The 13,630-nt window shown below is 37.9% G+C and overlaps 1 long non-coding RNA gene across 1 annotated transcript; it reads left to right on the forward strand.

The window, feature by feature from the left end:
* Positions 1 to 4,248: 4,248 nt before the first annotated feature.
* Positions 4,249 to 11,645, forward strand: LOC128249634 (uncharacterized). The gene is made up of 3 exons (XR_008265754.2): positions 4,249 to 6,932; positions 10,179 to 10,243; positions 11,345 to 11,645. It is a non-coding gene; the product is annotated as an uncharacterized LOC128249634 (long non-coding RNA).
* Positions 11,646 to 13,630: the final 1,985 nt, after the last annotated feature.

The raw sequence follows: 13,630 nt of genomic DNA on the forward strand, positions 1-13,630 counted from the left end.
ATATCGAACAGCTACTGTCACGTGTAGGACGGATCCGGCTATCAGCTGAATCCATCGTGAGGATTGACCCACCGACCTCCTTTAACCGGGAGGGCAAGGCAATTTTCCTATGCCTAGTGGCTGTAGCGAAAGAGGTGATATGGTGGACCCGTTTGAAAGGGCTAAAGACAGACACTTTCCTCTTTGGCCAAGGCCTCGTCAATTTTTTCAAGTTCCATTTGAAAAGGAAGATGAGAGTAGAGAGGGAAGTGCTGTCTCATAGCAAATTCGTTGAAAGATGGGTGACTGTTGGAAGAATGGCCAGTATAAACGGACCAATTCTGAGAATACACCTGTAGAAAAAAAAAAGGTAATGTAAAAGGAGAAAAGGCTCTATACCCCTTTCTTATTTTTTGTGACCAGGCTCCCGTGGTTTTATGGGTTTTTCCACGTGTAACCTTTTCTTTTTCAAAGAGCCTCCCCCTTTGGGAGTTCTATTTATTTATTTATTTATTTATCTATTTATTTGTTATATCTTTCTCTGTTTTCTTCCTCTGTTTAGACGAACTTTCCTACCTTTTCGGACAAAACCTTTTTGTAACCTTTGTCCTGTCTTTGTCCTTACATGTTTTTAATTGATATTAGCCCTTGTGGCCAATAAAACGAATTAATTATTAAACCCAAGAAAACTATAATAAAATAAAAGTAAAGTTTCCGAATGATGTTGGGTCGCTAGGCAGAAGCTTCTCCCAAAGCCTTTATCAGAATTTAGTGGAGACACCCACACGAAAACATAGGGGAGCCACCCCACCAGAAAACAGTAAGTAGAGCCTTTTCTCCTCTAATACTTTCCTTTTTAAAAAAAACATGGTAATTCTCAGAATCGGAAGCATAAATGTGAGAGGCCTCGGGTCACCTTGGAAACAAGGTCACCTGTTGAACGACCTGAGGTCTTACAGTGTAGATGTAGCAGCCATTAGCAAAACCAGGCTCTCCAACCCGCAGGAACTCGCAGCCCATTTTGGCGGGTACGAGATTTTCCTATCTCCGTGTCAGCCGGGAGCGGGCAGTGGAGGTACTGCGGTGCTATTTCGGAAAGGCCTAGACTTGAAAATAAGGGCAGTCTTCCTGGATCCGGAAGGTAAGTTGGTGGTCCTGGACGTCGATAGTAGTGATGGAGCTGCTTTCAGACTACTGGCTGCCTACGCTCCGACAGGAGCAGGGCAGTCGGATTATTTCAAACGTCTGGAGGTTTTCCTAGGTACTTCTCGCACTTTAGTGCTAGTTGGGGACTGGAACGCTGTCCTAGATGAATGTATCGATAGGGTGGGTGCGGGAGCATCTAATAGGAAAGGGGGATGCAAGAGCTTCGCCAACCTGCTCAAACGCTTTCAGCTGTCCGACAGGTATCGACTAGACAACCCGAAAGTGCCAATGTGGACTTGGACTAATCGCATTGGGTCATCTAGATCGTACTTAGATAGATTTTTCTGTAGGCCAGCAGATAAGGATAGCATAGGGTATCCACAATTCAACATAGTCGGCTACACGGACCACAAATTTGTGATCTGTACGGTCGACTTAGATAGGCTCCATAGACAAGGCCCCGGTTACTGGAAGCTAAACACGTTGACAACGGCGTGCAAAGCCTACAGAGACCGGATTAGTTTATTAGTTAAGAGGGTTTTAACTGGGGCAATCATCAACAACAACTGGTGGTTTGCCCTGAAGCGGGCAATTAGAGCAGAATCAATTAGGTTTAGTAAGGCTCTAGCTGTAGAACGTAAGAAAACAGAGCGGGATTTAGTTAACAAACTAGACGAGGCTCTTAGGACAGGCATCGCAACCGACGTGTTAGCAGCGAAGTTGGCCCTCGACCAACACTTTGATGCCAAGCATGAAGGCTGTGTTGTCAGAGCTAAAGCACTTTCGGTAAGCGGGGAGGGGACTAAGGCCGCTCGATGGGCCTGCGTGGTTGAGGCGAAGCGTGGGAACAGAGTGACCATTCGGTCTTTGGTGGACCAGAACGACTGCGAGATTTCGGAACCGAAGCAGATGTGTTCGGCCTTTCAGCAGCACTTTGCTCAATTGTTTGGGATGAACGGTAGGACGGATGACGGAACAGACTTTGGTGTGTACCTAGACGGCCTGCCGCAACTCTCAACCAGTGAGGCCGAGTGCTGCGAAGGACCGATATCTGCCTGGGAAGTACGGGAAGCGATGAAAGGCTGCACGAGAGGTAGATCGCCGGGTTTGGATGGTCTGCCTTACGAGCTTTATACGTCAATGCCAGACTTGTTTGCGGGCGTCTTGGCAAACGTCTACTGCAACTAGCAACAAAACGGGAGAATTCCTGCTTTTGTTTGTCGGGGAGTGATGGCTTTGCTAAGAAAGGACCCAAACAAAGGGGACATTATAGGGAACTTTAGGCCCATCACTCTGCTCAACACAGAGTTGAAGATCTTGGCCAAGGTGCTAGCCAAGAGATTAGCGCCTGTCGTGGGCAAACTGATCGGCAAGGCGCAGACATGCACTGTGCCGACCAGGTCTATCCACGACAACTTCCATCTCATGCGCTACATCATAGTAACGAAGCTGGCGCGGGTGGGGCTTTGATCAATTTAGATCAGTCTAAAGCCTTCAATAGGGTCGACCATCGATACCTGGCAGCTGTTCTCAAGGCAGCTGGTTTCGGTCCGGTCTTCCGTAGGTGGATAGCTGCTTTATACAGCGGCATCTGCTCGGTCATACGGGTGAACGGCCATCTATCGGAATTGTTCAACATCTCGCGTTCGGTTCGCCAAGGGTGTCCTCTCTCCTCCCTTCTGTATGTATTGACTCTCGAGCCATTACTGTGGAAGTTGGAGGCTTTGAGGGGCGTCCCGTGTGATCTGGGATGTGGAAGGAGCGTGTCTGCCTATGCCGACGACGTTACTGTGATGGTGTCGAGCCACAGGCATATTGACCTGATTGGCGAGACACTAAACGAGTATGAAGCGGTGACAGGTGCGAAAATTAACGTGGAAAAGTCAATGTGCTTGCAAATAGGCACCTGGAGGGGCAAGTCCATGCCGTCCAACAGCGTCGTAGGGCGCTGGACAGACGGACCCGTTAAACTGCTCGGGGTCTGGTTCGGTCCGAACCTCCAGTTGGAGAAAAACTGGGAAGAAGTGACAAACAGGGTGGCCAACCTCACCCAGAAATGGGCTGAGAGGAAGCTCTCCTTGAAAGGTCGAGCGGAGGTGGCGAATGCGTACATCGCATCTGTCATCTATTACCGTTTGACCGTCGTCCCTTGTCCCGACCGCTGGTTAGCCAAGATAGTACGCTTGCTCTTCAACTTTTTGTGGAAGGGTCAGGTACTGCTGGTCAGGCGCTCCATCTGCTGTCAACAGCCGCTGAACGAAGGCCTTGGCATGCCATGGTTGCTGATGCGCAAACATGCACTCAGGCTACGACATCTCAAGGTGCTGTCTCATAGCAAATTCGTTGAAAGATGGGTGACTGTTGGAAAAATGGCCAGTATAAACGGACCAATTCTGAGAATACACCTGTAGAAAAAAAAAAGGTAATGTAAAAGGAGAAAGGGCTCTATACCCCTTTCTTATTTTTTTCTGACCAGGCTCCCGTGGTTTTATGGGTTTTTCCACGTGTAACCTTTCCTTTTTCGAAGCGCCTCCCCCTTTGGGAGTTCTACTTATTTATTTATCTATTTATTTATTATATCTTTCTCCGTTTTCTTCCTCTGTTTAGACGAACTTTCCTACCTTTTCGGACAAAACCTTTTGTAACCTTCGTCCTGTCTTTGTACTTATATGTTTTTAATTGATATTAGCCCTTGTGGCCAATAAAACGAATTAATTATTATTATTATTATTTGTTATTTTCTCATAGATCAGCATCCTGGTTTTCAAATAGGTCTAACATGGTATGCACTGAACCTGAAAAATTGCTTGCAGACATATTGCATGTTATATAAATCAGACAAATTATTGTATGTAACAGAATAATACTATTAGTATCTCTCTTCTAAAGTATATATATTAAATGATAGATATATTCTAAAAATGATATCAGTAGATAGATTTTTTGAATGATTTTACTAAATGTTAAATAAAATTTCTTTACTTTGCAATATAAAGTGCTTTTTTAAATACAAGTTTTATTTTCGGAACCATATATTACCAAATTAGGAATCAGAACGTTGTTGTAGTAATAAAAATAAAATACAAAAAATTTCATAACAAAGTAGTTTTTTTTTTAGGTCAACCTGCCCTATATTTTAGTAAAATGAGAAATACTGATTTTAGTTTGGTCTTTCTTTTTATGCTGGATAGTAATCGATTAAATCACCGTTAATATAATACTAATGTTTATTCTGTCAACTCTGAAGAAATGAGGGTCAATGAATAATCGAATATGGTTTAAAAGTAGGGCAGAGTGATCTCGTACTATAAGATTTTCAGTGAAGTATTTTGACCTGGTATGCTTTGTTGATATTGATTCTTATGACTAGGTGCAAATGTTTTCATTCAGATTAGAAAGAATATATTGATTAAATCGATTTTAGGTTCCTATTGATACTTATTTTATGTACCTTGAAAGATAAGAATACCTTCACATGATTTGAACTCAGAAAAGTCAATAATGCAGTTTAAAATTACTGTTATACCAACTTAATCTTCTTCAAATCAATTCAAGTAAAGGAGGATAATGGGGTTTAAAAAAAAGGGGATGATCGTGGCTAGAATATTGTTGACCTTGCTTAATCTAGGGCTACTCAATAACAACTATTTAATCCTTTTTTAATTTTCATTTATATTTTTTATGTGGTACTTTATACAAACGAGAGGAGAAGATTTGTAAATGTTACATTTGAATTGCAGCAACAAATTATTTTGTGTTGCGTGTTTCTCTTAATAACTTTCACAGACAACATTGCTTCAAAATGGTTTTGAGGAAATACTATTAACAATCAAACTTTTCTACTCTAGGCACAAGGCCCGAAATTTTGGGAGTGAGAGCCAGTCGATTAGATTGACCCCAGTATGCAACTGGTACTTAATTTATCGACCCCGAAAGGATGAAAGGCAAAGTCAACCTTGGCGGAATTTGAACTCAGAACGTAAAAACAATCAATTTGATCGAACAATGATCAGATCAAAGTTGTCATTTGTTCTGATCAAGAAAACTAAAATCAAAGTTGTTCCGGCCACAAATATTATGCCTTCCTTATTAACACATTGTGTGTTTAAAATTACATTACAAAATGTCTTTTCCCTTTTCTAAGAGAGCAGAAAAGAATTTTAGAGTGGTTTGACTGCTGTTTCTGGCAGGGCATATGACCATGTGGAGGTTCCTTTGTTATCTTATTGGTATTAAAGTTATAGCTACAGATATTTCTATTTAGCTACATTGATGAACTCATGAAGAGTCATGTGCTTTTCTTGAAGATTTAAATACATTGACAATGATTCATAATGAAAATATATTAGGATAAAGGATTGGCAGAATTAGTAGAACTTTGAACAAAATATCTTGTGACATGTGTTATCGTTCTTTATAAGTTCAAATCTAGCAGATTACTTTGCTCTTCCATCTTTTAGGTTTGATAAAATATAGCAATTGTCAAGTAGTAGGATCATTTTAATTGACTGCAGATCATACAATTGTTAAGTAGAGCTCAACTCTCTGCCCAATCACCGAATGCTGACAAAGGGATATGTACAATGTCAGTGCATCACTATCACTTCACCTGAATATTATAGTTTCGATATTAAGACCCTAAAATACTGCATTCACGTGTGTGAGCATGAGATCAAACACACACACTGTAATATCTAATCTGTAAAATCTGCAAATACATACACACTCTATTTGGAAGAGGAACCCCTTAAAGGTATAATGTAAAAGTGAAAAAGGAAAATAATATGAATCTATTGAGAATTGTAAGAATTGGATCTGATGAATCAGCTTTTCAAAAATATCACATTTAAGGTGAATAAGAATATAGATTTGTGACCAATAGAGGAAAAACAGACCGTATGAACAGAGCACATATACAATAGACTTTGAGAAACCTTTTGCTGAGTCAATCATCTGAAAGTAAAGACTAGGAAGCAAGGAAGTTACATTTTATAGACTTTTGAGCATAGAAGAGATTGCTTTAAGGAACTGACCACTCTGACATCCCCATAAAACAGGATCTCATTAACAATGCCATCTTTTGTTATTGTTTTCTCTTTGAAAGAAATAGCTATAAGTACCACTGTGTCTTTACCTGCTGCAAGTAGTGGCACATACTTTAAGCCAGTCAGCTGTAAGTAGTGTCCAACACCAGCCAAGACAATGTATGACAACAATTATGACATCAATGCAGCTAAATCACCTAATTGCTAAAATTACATGACGATGGATACTGTCATTTATTACTGCATCTACATCTCACACAAACTTTGAAACCATCTATCTTAGTGTATATACATTTTTGTTGTCTTTGGCAGTAACAACAATACAATTTCTTAATGATGAAAATAAATATTTTTGTATTTAAAATCCCAATGGAATTTTATTCTTTTCATTGACATCTACTGAACCAAACCATCATACTGGTAATTACCAAAAATTCAGGAATATCTTGTTAGAGACATCTTCCATTCAACATGTATCATTCCCACTGTAACCACAGATGCTGCTGGATTGATCTGGTTTCTTTTAGTCGTTGTAAACTTTCCTCTTTTGTTCTTGTCACTCTAGCTCCCTCTCTCTCTCTTTTGCTTATCTTTAGACATATTAAAATGATATTGATCAGACAGGCATGTATCCATTTATCCATGTCTTGTTATCTTTCCTTTTTTTCTCACTCCTATACGCTGTAATGATGATACAATGATGAAATGCAGCCGGTACACTTTGTGAGATGTTTGATGCTAAAAAGGAGAAAGATCATTAAGGTGAGAAATCAAACCAAAAATTAAACGAGAGTGAAATGTAGTCTCTCCAACTCATTAAGGAAACCAGCAATGGTTCCACCAAACCAAACCAAACCGTGTGTGTGTGTGTGTGTATGTGTGTGTGTATGTGTGCATATGCATGCATGCATGTGTGCATGCATGTATATGTATATGAATGAATGTATGCATGCATGTATGTATGTATGTATGTATGTATGAATGTATGTAAGTATGTATGTATGTATGTATGTATGAATGTATGTATGCGTGTGTGTATGTATGTATGTATGTATGTATGTATGTGTGTGTATGTATGAATGTATGTATGCATGTGTATATGTATGTATGTATGTATGTGTGTATGTATGTATGAATGTATGTATACATGCAAGCATGCATGTATGTCTGTCTGTCTGTATGTATGTATGTATGTATGTATGCATGTATATGTGCATGTATGTATGTATATGTGCATGTATGTGTGTATGTATGTATGTTTGTGTGTATGTATGTATGTATGTATGTATGAATGTATGTAAGTATGTATGTGTGTATGCATGTATGTATGAATGTATGTATGAATGTATGTATGCATGTGTATATGTATGTATGTATGAATGTATGTATGAATGTATGTATGCATGTGTATATGTATGTATGTATGTATGTATGTATGAATGTATGTATGCATGTGTATATGTATGTATGTATGTATGTGTGTATGTATGTATGTATGTATACATGCAAGCATGCATGTATGTATGTGTGTATGTATGTATGTATGTATGCATACATGCATGCATGCATGTATGTATGTATATGTGCATGTGTGTGTGTATGTATGTATGTATGTATATGTGTGTGTATGTATGTATGTGTGTATGTATGTATGTATGTGTGTGTGTATGTATGTATGTGTATGTATGTGTGTGTAAGTATGTATGTATGTGTGTATGTATGTGTGTATATTTTTCCATTTGAGTTTTGTTTAAGTTCTTCTTGAAAGAGTTTAAGCCCATCACCTTCAACTCAAAAACGTTTTGTCTCTTTGTTAGCGACTGGCTTGAATCCTATCAGTGTTGCTGTTAATGTGGAAGTTGCCAGTGGTGGTCAGTACCTTTCTGGTTTTGATATTAAGGCTGTGTATCTCACCGAGTATCCAGTCCTATACCCCAAATGTTGGTACTAGCACTGGAACTGCAAAAGCATTGTGAGAAATGGTCAAGTTAAATGGAGAGAGCTCTGAGTTCCATATTTTCTGGAATCTACCGAAGTACTCTTTTGTTATTCTGGCTTTAGTCACAGCACCAATATATGCAACATTCTCATCAATTCTGGGGTACCTGTAACTTCCATCGTTAGTAATAGGGGAGAGAGACAAGCCATTGACGTACATATTCTCTGCCTGGTCAACAAGATTTCCTTGGTTGATTATCATGGATGAGCATTTATCTTGCCCAGACTCCATTCCTATACCTCGTGAGAATGCTGTGACTAGTTCTAATTGTCTCTTGATGTTTGTCATATTACCAGAATATCAACAAAGACCATCAACAAAAAAAATGCGTAGGTGACATTAAATTTATTCTTTTCTACGCATCCCAGCATTAGTCTTGGCATTTTGTTATGTATGTACATGTGTGTGTATGTATACATGTGTGTGTATGTATACATGTGTGTGTATGTATTTATGTATACATGTATGTATGCATGTATGTATGTATGTATGTATGTATGCATGAGTGTATGTATGCCATGTATGTGTGTATGTATGTATGTATGTATGTGTGTATGTGTGTATGTATATACGTGTGTATGTATATGTGAATGTATGTGTATGTATGTGTGTATGTATGTATGTATGTATGTACGTATGAATGTATGCATGCATATATGTATGTATGTATGTATGTATTCATATATGTATGTGTGTATGTATGTATGTGTATGTATGTATTTGTATATGTATATATCTACACATATATGCATAAATATATGTATGCATGTATGCATGTTTATACACACACATACACACACACACACACACATGCATAAACAAGCATGTCAAACAAATGAGAGAGTAGTGTTCAACACACATTGTTGTAGATATAGTTTTTTCTTTTACTGAAACCAGACATCTTGTCTGAGAGATTCTCAATTTGGTCATGGGGAGGTAGAAAAGAATAGATTTCTTCTCCTGTCACTGTATGTGTATAGATTTGTGCTCTTCCTACAGCCCAAGGAGTATTTTACTCCTATTTTTAGCAATGTCGGTGTCTAGGCACTCTTAGTCACATTTAGTGATGACTGAATTTTCCTTTCTGTCTGCCTGCCTGCCCGTCTGTCTGTCTGTCTCTTCTGTCCGTCCGTCCTCCATCTGTCCGTCTGTCTGTCTATCTATCTATCTATCTATCTATCTATCTATCTATCTATCTATCTATTTATCAGTGTGTGTGTGTGTGTGTAGATATGTATGTATGGCACAAGTGTGGATGCGTGATAAGAAGTTTGCTTCCCAACCACATGGTTATGGGTTCAGACCCATTGTGTATCACCTTGGCCAAGTGTCGTGTACTATAGCCTTGGTCCAACTGAAGTCTTGTAAGTGGATTTGGTAAACAGAGACTGAAAGAAGCTTGTATATGTGTATGTGTATGTTTGTATTGTGTGTATGTGTATGTTTGTATTGTGTGTATGTGTATGTTTGTATTGTGTGTATGTGTATGTGTATTTGTATTTGTGTTTATCCCGCACCATTGCTTGGCAGCTGGTGTTAGTTTGTTTATGTTCCTCTAACTTGACAGTTCAGCAAAAGATACTGATGGAATAAGTACCAAGCTTTAAAAAATATGTCCTGGGGTCAAATTTTTCAACTAAACCCTTCAAGGTGACAACCCAGCATGGCCACAGTCCAATGGCTGAAATAAGTAAAAAATGCACAAACAGGTGTAATGTATATATATGTCTACTAGAAGAGGATGATGACATCATAAAGTACGTTTCTCCATTTACTTTTGATGTGGGTCGCCTTGACTAAGAGGCGGAGTTGATGGCATTAGACAGTGTCAGAATTGTTATTGGATATTTCAACCCTGAACAGTAACAACACTCCCTTGATGGTTGGTTGGCAGTGATAACCAAATCATTGCTTGTCTTCACCCTTCAGTTTCCAGCTTAGCTGCTCTCTTGTGCTCTGTAATCAGCATCAAGCTTTTTCAAAATCCTCCTTACTTTTTGTCTTTTCAGGGTTGATGTAATAAAGTTCTAGCAAGGGAAGTGGCCGATCATATCGTCAGATGAAAAACTCTGAGGTATTTATTCCACCTGCTTTTGTTTTCAGTTTTTGGGTGATGAGCTTAATCTGTTACCTGTTTAACACCAGCACCTGGTCTTTGGGAGCCTTAGCAGAGTTTATTTTGTGGTAAGCACTTGAGTCAGGTCACCAGTTTGAGGCTAACTTGTCTCGGAGGATCTGTTAAAAGTTTTAAGATGAGCACTATCCTCCACACCAATACATACATACATACATACATACATACATACATACACACATACATACACACATATATACACACATACATACATACATACACACACATCCATACATACATACATACACACATACATACATACATACACACATGCATACATACATACATACATACACACATACACACATACATACATACATACATACATACATACACACACACATACATACATAATACATACATACACACATACATACACACATACATTCATACATAATACACACATACACACACATACATACATACACACACATCCTTACACATATACATACACACATACATACATACATACATACATACACACACATCCATACATACACACACATCCATACATACATACATACATACATACACACATACATACACACATACATACATACACACATACATACATACATACATGCATACATACATACATACATACATAAGACCAAAATAGAACTGTCAGAGTGAGGAAATGTTTCCTGATGAAAATTTCTGTAAAGTGCCACTTCTGTAAAGTAGTTGAATGTGAATATAGGACTGCGATGTTAAACAAAATGTGCCATTGTAGTGGAGTAGATTACAATTACTGCAACCAAAAAATGCATACCAGATCTGCTCAAATGTGAAGCTGGAGTTAATTATCATTTTTGATTGGAAAGCTATCATTTATTTTCAGTTTGTCTCATGTAATCAGACATCTATAAATAGTTTGAGGTGTTTGAGAAAAACAGTATGAAAGAAGATCCCCAATGCAGGGAGAAACAAAACCAGGATACCTCACCATGAAAATGTTCCTACTCACTTATCATCTTTTATCTATGTCTCTTCTGATAAAGCATCAAATGGTTCTTGTCCTCTAGCAACTTTTATTTTCAGATTTGGACACTGAAGACATTTTTGATCTCATGGGTGAAATCTCCCTGAAAAGTCATTAATTTAAGATGACAGAAGAACGAAAAACAAAATTTGCTACAAGAAACGTGCAGTACCTCTAAAAAATGTCCTTTAACATGTTCCAAAAGCTGCAAAAGTCATTGGGAGACGGGTATCAGCAAAGTATTTACTCAAGTGTTTAAGCTCCTTCAGAAGCATTTACCTACAAAACATAAATATCAAAAAATATTTAATAAAAATACTGTCAAACTTTTCTATTAATTACCTCAAATTTTGACTATAATTAAGCATAGCACAACTAAACTAAATAAGCATAACAAATCATTAACAAAATTAAAATAAAAATGCAAACATATAGCACTGCTTTGATTCTGGTAACAACTCTCTAGAATTCAACTGCATATCTAAGATTACTGCATACCAGTATCTGGCATTTAACAACAACTCAAAAGCTTAAGTTGCTTTGACCTCAAATCTATTCAAATCAAGATTTTATCTGCACATACATTCTTTTAAAAACCATGACAGCTGCTTACTTCTTTGGCTTCATAGTCTTTAAAGGATGTTTCAATAATATATAATCTTAAACGGAACACACTTTCTAGAGCTAAAATGTATGAGGGAAATAATAGTCTTTATATTATCTGCACAATGAAGGGAAAACAGTCTTTTTGCCAAAACCCTATTACTCATCTGTTATTCAAAAGGGATTCCAAACTACACTCACAAAAAATGTCATTCAAATTTTAAAAGCCAACAAGCCTTCTACATTGCAAACAATGCCCTGTATAGTTGTATGCAAGCCTATATCTGCAAGTATAGTCACACATTATTCATTCCTTTGTTCCATTCATATAATCTCTCACATTTTTAATTCATATCTTAACTTTTTACCTTCATCATTGTTAGTGGTTGTAAATCTACCAACGCTAACTCCAAATTCATATATACATATATATATATATATATATATATATATATATATATATATATATATATATATATATATATATATATCTTATCTTTCACTTGTTTCAGTGATTTAACTGCGGTCATGCTGGGGCACCACATTGAAGTGTTTTAGTTGAACAAGTCAACTCCAGGATTCTTTTTTTAAAGCCTGGTACTTATTCTATTGGTCTCTTTTGCCAAACTGGTAATTTACGGGGCATCCATTTAGCCCTGATCCTGAAGTCACTAACTACTAGTCTATGTTGTGGAGTACATTCTTCACCTGGGAAGGTTTTGGCATTTATAAGCAGCCATCTTTCTCTTTTTCTGACAAGGATGTAGTCAATTTGCCTAGTGTGTCCGTCAGAACGGTAGGTGACTAGGTGATTGGCATTGCAAACCATAAGATCATTTGCATCGCAGAACTCCAGCAGCTTGGTTCCCTCCTCATTGCGGGAACCAAAACCGTAGCCTCCATGTACGCCATGGAAGCCCCCTGCATGTTGTCCAACATGTCCATTGAAGTCATCAGCCACAAAGAGAAGGTCTCTGTCATTCGTCAATGAGGTAGTCTGCAAGAGGATGTCATAAAATTGGTCTTTCTGATTATCAAGTAGGCCCGGCTGAGGGGCATAGGCTGAGATAACCCATGATGTAGCACTAATCTAATCTTAAGTATTCTGTTGCATACTCTGACTACCTCGATTACCTTATCAATCCATTTCTCCACACACACACACGCACACACATATATATATGTATATATACACACACATACATACACATACACATATATATTTGTATATATTTTTAGAAAATGAAAAGTTATGATTGGTTATAGAGTGACCATTCGCTTTGCACCTATAAAGCACTTAGTGGTATAGGTGATTTGTCAGATTCAAATGGCTGAAGGTGCATAATCCTTATGCTGCTGAATGCTAAGCGGTTTGTAGGTGTGGAACCCATGGTCACTCTATGACCATCCACAACAATTATCTTCCTGAAAAATATATTATGACTCCAACATTTTAGAGTGTGTTTCTTTTTGGGATTTATGTATGGGTGTATGTATGTATGTGTATGTGTGCATGCATATGTGCATATGTATGTATGTATGTGTGCATGTATGTACATACATATGTATGTATGTATGTATGCATGCATGCATGTATGTTCATACATGCATATGTATGTTCATACATGCATATGTATGTGTATTTGTATGTATGCATGCATTTATGCATTTATGCATATAGGTAGGTAAGTATGTAGGTTGGTTGGTATCTATCTATCCAGTATTTCCCAAACTTTTCATGT

This window comes from Octopus bimaculoides, chromosome Z, assembly GCF_046866305.1.
Source record: "Octopus bimaculoides isolate indiv1 chromosome Z, ASM4686630v1, whole genome shotgun sequence".
Lineage (NCBI taxonomy): Eukaryota > Metazoa > Mollusca > Cephalopoda > Octopoda > Octopodidae > Octopus > Octopus bimaculoides.